Source organism: Durio zibethinus, chromosome 12, assembly GCF_047325235.1.
Source record: "Durio zibethinus cultivar Kanyao isolate XHJ-2024 chromosome 12, ASM4732523v1, whole genome shotgun sequence".
Classification (NCBI taxonomy): domain Eukaryota; kingdom Viridiplantae; phylum Streptophyta; class Magnoliopsida; order Malvales; family Malvaceae; genus Durio; species Durio zibethinus.
In genome coordinates, this window is record NC_143173.1 from 16,931,212 (window position 1) to 16,943,193 (window position 11,982).

Sequence of the window (11,982 nt, forward strand, 5' to 3'; positions counted from 1 at the left end):
TAATTTTTTTATCCATTTATTTAATTTATTATAAATATAATCGCTTTGTTTACTTACTAGTTGTCAATCTGATTGTACCTAGGCATTTTGCTCGGCATAGGTGTCTATACCACTGCTCAAAGAGCTGGTTTTGAATTTTTTTTCTCAAATATAAAGATATTTTGATTATATAATTATTAGTTTATAAATGTATTTATTGAAATATTTTAATTAGTTACTTATTTTTTTATTTATTATATAATCATATAAATTTATTTATTACATTAAATGAATAAATCATTTGAATAACTTAAAATAAAAAAATTGAAAGTAAAGTACCAAAATGGAAATAAAAAAATAATGGAAGAGTTAGCAAAATAAACAATTTTAATAAATTTAAGTAAAAATTTGAAAAAAAAACAAAATGAAAAAAAATCAGCAATATAAATTTATTCATTTTATCACTTAAATCATTAAATAATTAAAAATCTCTAAAAAGTTAGCCCAATGCAACGAACTAAATTCCAACTCCGTTTGCCAAATAATCATCTAGTCGAGTTAAGACCTTCAATTCCACCTCACCAAAGCCAAATATGGTTCAGACCTTAATCTACTCTTCCTTGACCTTCTGATTCCAAATCCATATGGTAATATTTGACATATTTTAAAAAAGTAATCATCAATACTAAAATAAATTCCGTCTTTTATTAAAAGCACCCTCAATAGGTTTCTTTTAAAGTATTCATAATTCGATTTTAATCTAATTAATTGAGCACATTGATTTAATTTAGATAATCGATTGGTCATTGAACTAATTTTGATTGATTTTTAAGTTATTTTAAAAGAATTTTAGTTTTCAGTTTGTTCTATTTGAAAATTGAATTAATTGAAGTTTTAATTGAAATATAACAAATCCAAAAAATACATAAAATTGATTATTTTATTTTATATATTGTTAGAGTTTTCAGCTTAATACTTTGATATTCGAATATTTTGTTGGATGAATTTATTTATTTTGTTTCAAAAATGAGAAATTTAAAATTTAAAATATAATTTAATTTAAATATATTTTATTATTTGATTAATTTAAAAATTAATCGAATTAACCAAATTAAATTTGATCAATTAAATTTTTAAAATTAATAAATTTAATTCGATTAATGAAAATAAAATAATATAATTTGATTAATATAATTTCAAATAATTCATTAAAATTTAATCAAATTGACTGAATATACTTAAATTTTTTTAACTACTGTCTTTCGAATTTGGATCAATTCATTGTTTTGGTGCAATAGTTTAAACATGGTTAAACATTTGTTAGAAAAGTGGGATTTATCTTTAGGATTTTATATGATAAAAAAAATGCATTGCGCTTATGGAAGATTTAGTCAAATTTTGATACTAATTGTTTCCTTAACGAAAAAGGAAAAGTAGTACCAATCAAAGTAAAATTCCTAACTTGTTTTAGATATAAATGTATATAAAGAGAACAAAGTAAAATATATATTCCTTCCTTCTTTCTTTCTTTCTTTCTTTCTTTCTTTCTTTTTTTCGGCTTTTGTCACGTTCAAGCTAAAAGCTGCATACAACTTGGCAAAATCATTATTAACATGAATGTTTATGAGAACAAAGTCATTAATAACTAGTGTGAGTGTACTAAAATTTGAGTTGTTAATAAATATAAGAAAATAAAGGAAAGAAAATAATAAAGCAGGTTTTTCTTTGGTTATAAATATTGATCAACAATTCTTTTTTTTCTTTCTCTATATTTCAAATTCTTTACTATTTTAGTATGGAAAAATGAAATTGTCAAAACTAATTTTTTTATGCTAAAACCATAGTAATAATTGATAATGACATGTCTTTTGCTTCATTATCTAGTGACTACAAAAGCTTTTAAGAAGATATTAAAACTTAATTTCGAACTAAGCTTCTCCTCTTATAATTTGACTTTGCCCCCTTCTTCCCTTGAAACCAAAAAAAAATAAAAGGAAAAGACCCACCTCCCCTCTTGATTTTACTTACAATTTCCAACCAACAGCCCCATGTGGAGGGTTCAACAACCTTCCAAAATAAGTTGGTTTTTTATTTTTAACTTAAACAACAGGATTGTTTAAAATAGTATTTTACTCTCGTTTTGCACAGAGATTACATGAGCAAAATTTTTTCGATTTAAATAAAATTTAATTTATAAAAAATATTATTTATCAAAATAATTTTTAAAATTATTATACTGTTCTATAAATTTTATTATATATATGAATATCAATATGATTATATTTTATCAATAATGATAATTCTATCAATAATGATAGTTCTAATAATGAAATAAAATTAAATATTAAATATATTGAAAGTAATTATACATAAATTATTTAATTTATATCATGAACATATTTGTTAGTATAATTTATATATTTTATATTTTTTTTAAAATATTATATTTTATTAATGACTAAAATATTTATATTTATAGACTACTTTGTTTACATTGAACATAATTTAATTTTTTTTATAAGAGATCATAGCTTAAAATATAAGAATGAATTACAAGTATTTGGATTTGAATTATTAACTAGAGAAAAGGGTAAAGTAAGATACGCGTTTAACTACTCTGAGCGAATAAATGTGCCTATTCAAAGCTAATTGACAGTTATTGGATAGTCATTCATTTTAAGCATTTATTTGGTTAGATCTGTTCACGGGCTACAATAAAGTCAAATTCAAGTTGAGTAGGATTGAAAATCGTTACACCAAGACAACCTTTGATGTTATTATATTAATAAATAATTATTTTATATTTAATTTTTTATAAAAATATATTTAAAATATTTCTATAAAATTTTTTATATTTAATAAATTTTATTATGTATTTAAAAAATCAACAAAATTGAAGTATAATTAAAAATTTAATAAAATTAGATTATATTGATAAAATTCAACATTAAGTCATAGTATAATGATTATTAATGATAAATTTGATCTTAATCTTTTTTTAATCAAAACTCTTTTGCTTTTTGGTTCCTACTATTGAATCGTGAAAAAATGCGCACCACAATTTTTTTTTTTGTCAGCAAATGGGAATCATAAAAATTATGAAATATAAATTAAATAAACTAGAAAATTTTCCCGCCTATGTCAGGATTAAAATTTTTTTATTTTAAAATAATATTAATTATTTCAATTTAACTGTATATATTTTCTTATTTATGTATGAAGGTATAAAAAAATCATAAAATTTAATTTTTTTTCAAATTTTCATTTTAGGATCTTTATAAATAAATATTTTTATCTATTCAATTTAATTTAGTTAAAAACAAGAAAATTGATATATTTTAGTAGGTTTTCTTTTAAAAACTTCAAATTTCTTTTTTTTTTATTATATTCTTGATTTTTTATTTCTTTTAAAAACTCCAAATATCTATTCAATATTTTTTATTTATCTATTCAATTTAATTTAGTTAAAATACAATTATTGATATTTTGTATTTTGTTAGTAATTTTTTCATAAAAATATTTATCAAAAAATATTTTTATTATTTTTAAATTTTTTCGTAATTTTTTTGTTAATGTTTCCAAAAGCTTCTTTCTTCTCCCTTTTTCTTTTCATACTTGACACTTGTCAAGCAAATATTGATAATTTTTTGTAATTTTTTTTCATTAAATATTTATCAAAAAATATTTTATTAATTTTATTAATTTTTTTATAATTTTGTACCAAAAAGCATCTTTATCTAGAAGTTTCTCACTTTTTTTTTCAATTCCAAACAATTTAGTTTTACCTTCACTTTTAATTAATATAAAAAATATTGAACATCCAATTATAAGATGATAAATATTATCAAAGCGGATGCCCTTCATAAATAATAATAGATTTGGAGGCTACCTTTTTTTTATTATTTTATTTAACGACGAGGGATTCTTGAGTTTTTGCTTATTATATCTCTCTTTAGATCAGTCCAAACAAATTTATTTACATCAGACCTAATAAATTTATAAAAAGTAATCTTTCCACAACCTTCAAGCAAATTCAAACCCAAATAAAAAAAAAAACACATTTTTTTATCACTTGAACCAACCATCCATTAATAGATTTGAAGACTACTTTAAATGATAACAACAAATTTATTAAAATTTAAAAGAAAATTTAATTGAAGGATATTATTAAGTGACTAGGGTGAAAGCTTGGCTCCGCCGGAATCTTTTAAGTTATTTTTGGTTTGTAGCACAAAATTTTTGAAGAGATAATAAAAAAACTGGTTGTTGGTTTAGGTAAACTGGTTTTATCATGTTCACTTAGATATTAGTTCAGTCTAGATTATTTCATATAATTCGTGATTTCATCCCAATCATTTATTTTTGATTTCGACTCAATCTCGATCGCTTGTGGTTTTGTCTCGGTCATTTGATATTGGTTCAATCCAGATCATTTCTTATGACTTGTGATTTAGTTTTGATCATTTTTACTCTTTGATTTGATTCAAACAGAATGAGTATCTAGGTCTTTGCACCATCTCTGTCTGACAGAGATGTGCAAAGAGAGGTAGCTATAGACACCTATATATAGCCGAGGCCAATAAGATTATTTTTAGGGTTATTTTTATTTAATTATATATTATTATAATATATCAACGTAGTACATTATATGGTAATATATTATGGTATTGTTGTTATATTATATATTGTTACTATTATTATTATTATTATTATTATTATTATTATTATTATTAGTTTTAAAAAAAAAAGGAGAAGAAGGAAATTGGTGATTCACTCTCGGATCCGTTTTATAGCATGATTCTTGGTGATTCAATCACGGATCTGTTGGAGCATGATTCATGGTGATTTAATCCCAAATTTGGTGGGCATAATTCATGCAAAGAATCAAGTATATAGAGCCGGCAATAAAGAGCAAAGGATGGAAAAATCAAGGGGAGAAAAGGAAGAGAAAAACCTATGAAAAGAGAAAACGCCAAAAAAAGGGTGGGGGGGGGGGACTCCTGCAGTAGTAGCAGAATATTCTTTGCTTCTTGGAAGGAATCAAATGCTAAGCCCATCTTCCTGGAATCAGATTCTTCTTCAAAAACCCATTTCTTTTAACTTCTGAGTTTGTCACGGAGAGCTTTGTTAAGCGCATAGTCATCTGAATACTTGGCATCAAGCACTCGTTGAAGGCGAACTAGTACTGGTTCAACTTCTTTCTTCTACAAATCCTCTTCGTGATGTTCGAGACGATAAAATGAATCTGCCAGCTTGTCTCTGTCTTCATCACCAGGACGTTCTAACGTCTCTGCATCCTTAACAATCAAACCCAACCAAAAAAAAAAAAAAAAAAGAACAACATAGGTGACTGTGGCTGGAGTGCCGATGAAGAGAACATTCAAGAAGTTTAGCTTCAGAGGCGCTAATTTGGATACCCTCCTTGATATGTCCACTGGTGAACTCGCCAAGCTCTTCCCTACTCGTAGTCGCAGAAGGTTCTAGAGGGGTATCAAGAGAAAGCCAATGGCTTTAATCAAGAAACTCTGCAAGGCGAAAAAAGAGGCCCTATCTGATGAGAAGCCCGAACCAATCAGAACCCATATGCACAATATGATCATTGTACCTGAAATGTAAGGAAGCATTTTCATCATCTATAACAGCAAGACATCTAATCAGATGAAAGTGCAAAATTCTGCACAAGGGCATATAATTGAAATACGTGGGGATGTGCTAGCCGCAGAAACAAGGCAGGGTGGAAATACGATTTGTGGAGGCGTAGCACGTGGGTTTTCTGATGCTCAAACCAGTTATAAAGAAGCAAAGGAAAGTGCAACCTCTATGCAAAAAACTTTTGATGGCAGTATTGCTTTGCATTGTCTTAGGAGTGTAGAAGTAGCTAGATGAATTAAAGTCAACAGTCTTGCAATCTTAACTGATGTAGCCCATCTCTTGTCAGACGTTGCAGCATTTACAATCCCCTTGTACTCTTTTTGGGCATCCAGGTGGGAGGCAATCCACGTCAATCTTAATGATCCTTTAGGATTGAAATTCCTGGTGCCTTTGTTTCCATCCAGCTGATATGGCTTCTAGCAGGCAGTCTTGTTTATGAAGCCATAGCTAGACTTATCCACGACTCAGGAAAAGGATGCAATTGCAACCTTCCGTTCTGCCCAATGATCTCTATTAACAGTCATGATGTCTCGCCAGTTGCAGATTTTTTTGAGAGTTGAATTTACAGAGTTCAGCATGTTCCTCTGACAGAGAAGTCTGGACGTATCCACTCTAGTATCAGTTGCTATTCTCCCTCAAGCTGATGAGTATCTATACAGGATGAACGATCCCAGCATATGAACAAAGCCAAAGCACTTAAATTCTCGGTGCAAAGCTGTATGAAAACGGAGAGGTCTTAACCCACGTGTGTTTCGGTTGATCCGTGCGTTTATTTGCTTTCAGATCTGATTCGTTTTGTAGGTAAATTTTTTTTTTCATTTTCATTTCATTTTATTTTATTTTTATTTTTATTCATTTTATAGTTTGAGTTTTTTTTTTTTTTTTTGTTCTTAGTTTTGTTTTCTTTCATTTGTTCTATTTATTTTACAAAATTTTCTTAGGAAACAACAAAAAAATATATAAATAAAAAAGCTTTTTAAATAAATTCATGAATCTTATTAAACTATTGAGACAATTTTAGAGTTAATTTTCAATATTAAATTATTTGGTAAAATCATAAAATGACCAAGCTTGGATAATTCAAAATCAAACTAGTACCATCTTTTGGATGACGTTGTGGGAGTGCTACAACATTCCCTAGACATAACCAACTCCCGAACCTAACATCTGTTTTGCATATTAAATTCAATTAGGTAGTCAATTACACATAGATAAAAAAGATTAGTGATAACTCCCTTTCATCCCTATTTAATGGTAGATCCACAGATCTATACATTATGACATTGACCAATTCAAGGTGAAAGATAAGGTTGCTTCCTCGGCAAAACTGAGATGGGTTTTGGTTTTAGGCCACTTCCATATAGAAGAAACCAAGCCTAACAAATCTTCCCCTTTCTGACTATGTGGAAGGGAATTGCCATTCCGGTAATCAAATGACAAATTTCAAGTTTCTCCCTTGGTAGTATCTTTGTCAACATATCAGAACCATTGTGATTGGAGTGAATATTCTCAAGTTCAAACAAGTTATCATTAAGAGCATACCTTAACCAGTGGTACCTCATATCAATATGCTTTGATCTTGAATGAAAGTAGAATACTTACCAAGATGAATTGTGCTTTGATTGTCATAAAATATCACATAACGTTGCTACTTGAAATCGAGTTCCTGTATGAACTTTTTCATCCATAACAACTCCTTATATGCTTTAGTGGTTACAACATACTCTGCCTTTATTATAGAAAGTGCAATATATTTTTGTAGTCTTGATTGCCAAGATACAGTCCCACCTAAGAATGCAATCAAATAACTTGAAGTGGACTTTTGAGAGTCCACAACTCTTGCCATATCTGAATCAATGTGGCCAACTAGCACTAGTTTTTCACTTTCAAAAGTAAGTCTCAAGTCGAAAGTACCTCATAGATATCTCATAATCCACTTAATTGCATTCCAATACTCTTTTCTTGAATTTGATAGAAAGCAACTAACAACACCAATTGTATGGGCTATGTTTGGCCTAGTACATACCATTACGTACATCAAACCTCCTACCATTAAATCATATGAAACTCTTCTCATGTCTTCTTTCTCCTTAGCTGTAAAAGGGCTTTGATTAATACATAGCTTAAAGTTTGTAGTAAGAAAAGAACTAACCACTTTAGCTTGATCCATATTGAACTTTTTAAGCATCATTTCAATATAGTGCTTTTATGACTTGTACAATTTCTTGGTTGCTCTCCCCAAGTCTTTCAAAGCAAAAGATTTACTCAATTGCTTTTTCAACTAACCAATTCTAGAAGCATTCTTGCTAACAATCAACATGTCATCAACATAAAGCAATAATATGATAAAATCATCATAAAAAATTTTTTACACAAACACATAATGGACAAAAGTAGTTTTCTGTAGCCTTACTCACCCATGATTGACTTAAACTTCTTGTACCACTGTCTTGGTCCCTACTTCAACCCATAAAGACTTTTGTTCAACTTGCACACAAAGTCCTCTTTTCTTTTTACTATGAAACCCTATCATAACGTATAGATCCGTGAATTTATCTCTAGACATAGATTAAAAAAGTCATCACAAATCTTTTTTGTTTAGGTGTGATTAGTTGCCTAACAGAATCTATCCCATTTAAAGAGGAGTCTCAAGATTGACTCATGTATATTTAAATAGTAAATTCTAGTCCATGAAGTCCAATTTTAGGTTCAAGAGTATAGTTATGCATAAGGAAGGTTCTAGCACACTCACAGTATCCATTCAAAGGATGGTACCGATTTAATTTCAAATTATCCATGCTTTAAAATATTCTTATAATTTTACCAAATCATTTAATTATTGGAAACTAATCCTAAGTTTGCTTAAATGGTTTGGTAACAATTTAAGATAATTTTCTCACCAAAAGAGTATTCATGAAAACTAGTGTCTTACTTTGAAAAGGTTCCGTCATCGGTTTGTTAAAATATTTTTATTTAAGAAAATAATTAGTAAAATCTTTTAATAATTTGGTAAGATTTATTTTAATGCAGATCTTCAAATAATTTTGTGAGATTTCTTTGTAAATTTATTTTTAAAAAATATATTAAATCTTTCAATAGTTTGATAAAACTTAATTTAAGATGTAAATCCTCTAATAATTTGGTTGGATCAAAACAAAATATTTTATTAGTAATAATTTTTTATAAAAATTGATTTATGAGATTCTTCAATAGTTTGGTAGAATTCATAAAAAATTTAAATTCATGAAAAATCTTCCAATAGTTTGGTAGGATTCATGAATTTATTTTAGAAATTTTTTTTTGTTGTCATTTTTAAATAAATAAATAAATAAAATGAAATTCATAAAGGCATTTTAAAAATAAATAATAAAATTTTCAATTTAAAGTAATGAGTAAAATAATAATTAAAGATGAAAATAATAATAAAAAATAAAAATAAAAAATTTGAAAATAAAATGAAAATAAAATAGAAAAAGTAAAATAAAACAAAATCAAAACAGAAAATACGATGAAAGAAAAAAAAGGAAAAACCTATGATAGGGTCGTGTTTAAAGCATGGATCTTCACGCGGGTCGCTGGGTTCACACAAAAACTTCAAACTTCAACTGAAAAGTTTATCCTAAACCCAAAAAAACCTAGAAAGGTGTTCAGATTCTTGAAAAACCAATAAAAATCTCAGAATCAAAAGTCAATAGAAAACCCTAGTAAAAATCTTATAAACTCAAGAAAATATAAAATCAAACTCAAAAATTAAAACCTAAATTCAAGAAACCTAAAAGCAAATCCAATCAAACTTAGAACATAATAAAATCATAAAACCAAAAGAAAAAAAATCCCAGAATTTGCTTAAAAGATTTCTCCTAAAAATTAAAAAAAAAAAAGAAAACTAAGATCCCTAGAATTTTTTTTCCTCTCCTTCCCTTTTGTGTGTGATTGATTGGTGTTTATATAGGGCCTTCTATTAGGAATTTTTAGGATTTACATTGAATGAAAAAGTTTATAGATCTGATTATGCTATAAATTGATTTTTTCCTTGATTATCTTTGAAACTTTAATTAACTTTTAGAATTATCTAAATTTTTCTTAATTTTTAGAATCTTTTAAAATTTTTCCAAATTAAATCTAACTTTGATTCCCTGATTTGCTTTCTTTTCAACCTTCATTTAATATCTGAAAAGATCATGTTTAAGTCTTAATTGCCAAGATCATTCTTAATTAGTGCTCAAATTGCTCCATTTGATTTATGATTTATGATGAAAATTTAGAACCAGATAAATAAAATATTAAAATATATAAAAAGATAAATAAATAAATAAATAAATAAGATAAATAAGATATAAAAAGAAATCTAGGAAATTGAACAATTAGGTTTGGATTGGATATGGGCACAATTGGTTTGAGCTCTAGACTAAATAAGGTGTCTACAAATGCTTTTCTTTATACAATTTATGTAAAACAGAAATTGCGCAAAGACAAAAGACATCTATTTTGTTCGAGTCTAGAAAAACTGAAAACTTTTAACTTGAAACACAAAGGTTCACAGTTTGGAAATTCAAGGGTTTGTCACAAAACTACAAAGATTTGCAAAGTTCCATAACAAAATTGAAAGAGTCCAATATTCTATGATTCATAAAAAATTTATAATGATTTCAAAATTTGTAAAGATTCAAGATTTGCAAAGGTTTTCAAATTCGTAAAGAATTTTAGATTCACAAAAATGGAAGATTCGTAAAATTTGAAGTTTCGTAGAGGTTTTAGATTCACAAAGGTTTCAAATTCATAAGGATTTTCATATTCACAAGAATGGAAAATTCATAAGATTTTAAATTTCGCAGAGGTTCTAAATTTGTAAAGGTTTCAGATTCACAAGGACTTTTAAATTCGTAAGAATGAATTGCAAGATTCCAAGTTTCGCAAAGGTTTTAGATTTACAAAGGTTTTAGGTTTGCAAAATATTCAAAGATTTGCAAGAAATTTAAGTTCGTAAGAAATTTAAATATTTGTAAGCAATTCAAAGATTCGCAAAAAATTTAGATTTGCAAGAAATTCATATTCGTAGGAACTTCAAAGATTCACAAGAGATTCAAGTTCACAAGAAATTTAAGTTTGCAAAAAATTTAAAGATTCGCATTCAAAAGATTCAAAATCTAAAGCTTTATGTTTGAAAAATTCAAGGATTCACATCAAAGATTTTAAGGTTCAAAGGTTCTTGTATGAAAAATTTCAGGGTCTCACATCCAAAAGTTAAAGATTTTCATTCAAAAATTTTAGGATTCACATTCAAAATTTCAAAGATTCACATTTAAAAAATTTTAGGGTTTTGCATCCAAAATTTTAAGAATCTCATTTAAAAAGCTCCAATAAACGAAGGCTCTATAACTTTAAAAGTTTGAAAAGTTCATTAACAAAACATCTCATTATGAAATATGTTCCTTATTTGTGGATTCAAAAGTAAAAAATTTTCCTTAATCACAATCAAATTCTTATACATGAAAAATGTCATACAAATGCCTTTTAAATGATGTAAATACCATAATCCAGATTCTCATTAAATGTTGCAAATGCCAATGTCCTACTATAATTCAAATGTTCTCTACATAATGCAAATGCATGTCCCAACAATGATGCAAATGCAATTATCACAATGTATGCAATGCAAATATTACTAAATCAATATCATGAAATTCTAATTGTGGTAACAAGGTTCTCAAGACTCTGCTATTCCTTTTTAGCTTCTTAATATTAACAATCTCAAAATAAATTCTATCAACAGATCTATGTCATTTTTCTCGTCTAGTCACAACTTATAGGTCATATCAACCAATATATCACTGTATTCACCATTAGGTCACCTTGTTTGCCCTTTTAAAATCATTTTCTCAAGCTTTTTTCACTTTTTTCATCTTGGATTTCTTTCAAAAATCTAGAAAAATCTTTTACGGACATTGTCATTCATTTATTTACCATCATTTTAATTCATGATAAATATGATACATTTCCTTGATTCTTTCAAAAGATGTACACTTGGTAAAAAATAAGAAAAATGGGTCATCATTATTGAAATGAAAAAAAAATTGTCAAGAACAACTCAAAGATAAATGAAAGCAAAATGTTGTGACTGTGTAAATGGGATATTAACATCTAGAATAATGGTTGTTCAAATAATTTTAAACTCAAACTTAGAATCCTCTTTCAAAAACACAATCCATCAACATCCCCGGTCTTTGAGCCAATCATCATCCTTATTCTTGGGATTTTCACATGAAGTTGTTTTTTCAAGTTTCTATCTTTACTTAAACTACCTTTTCAGGTTTTCAGTTTAAGTCTTTCTTTTTTCTCCATTTTTTTTTA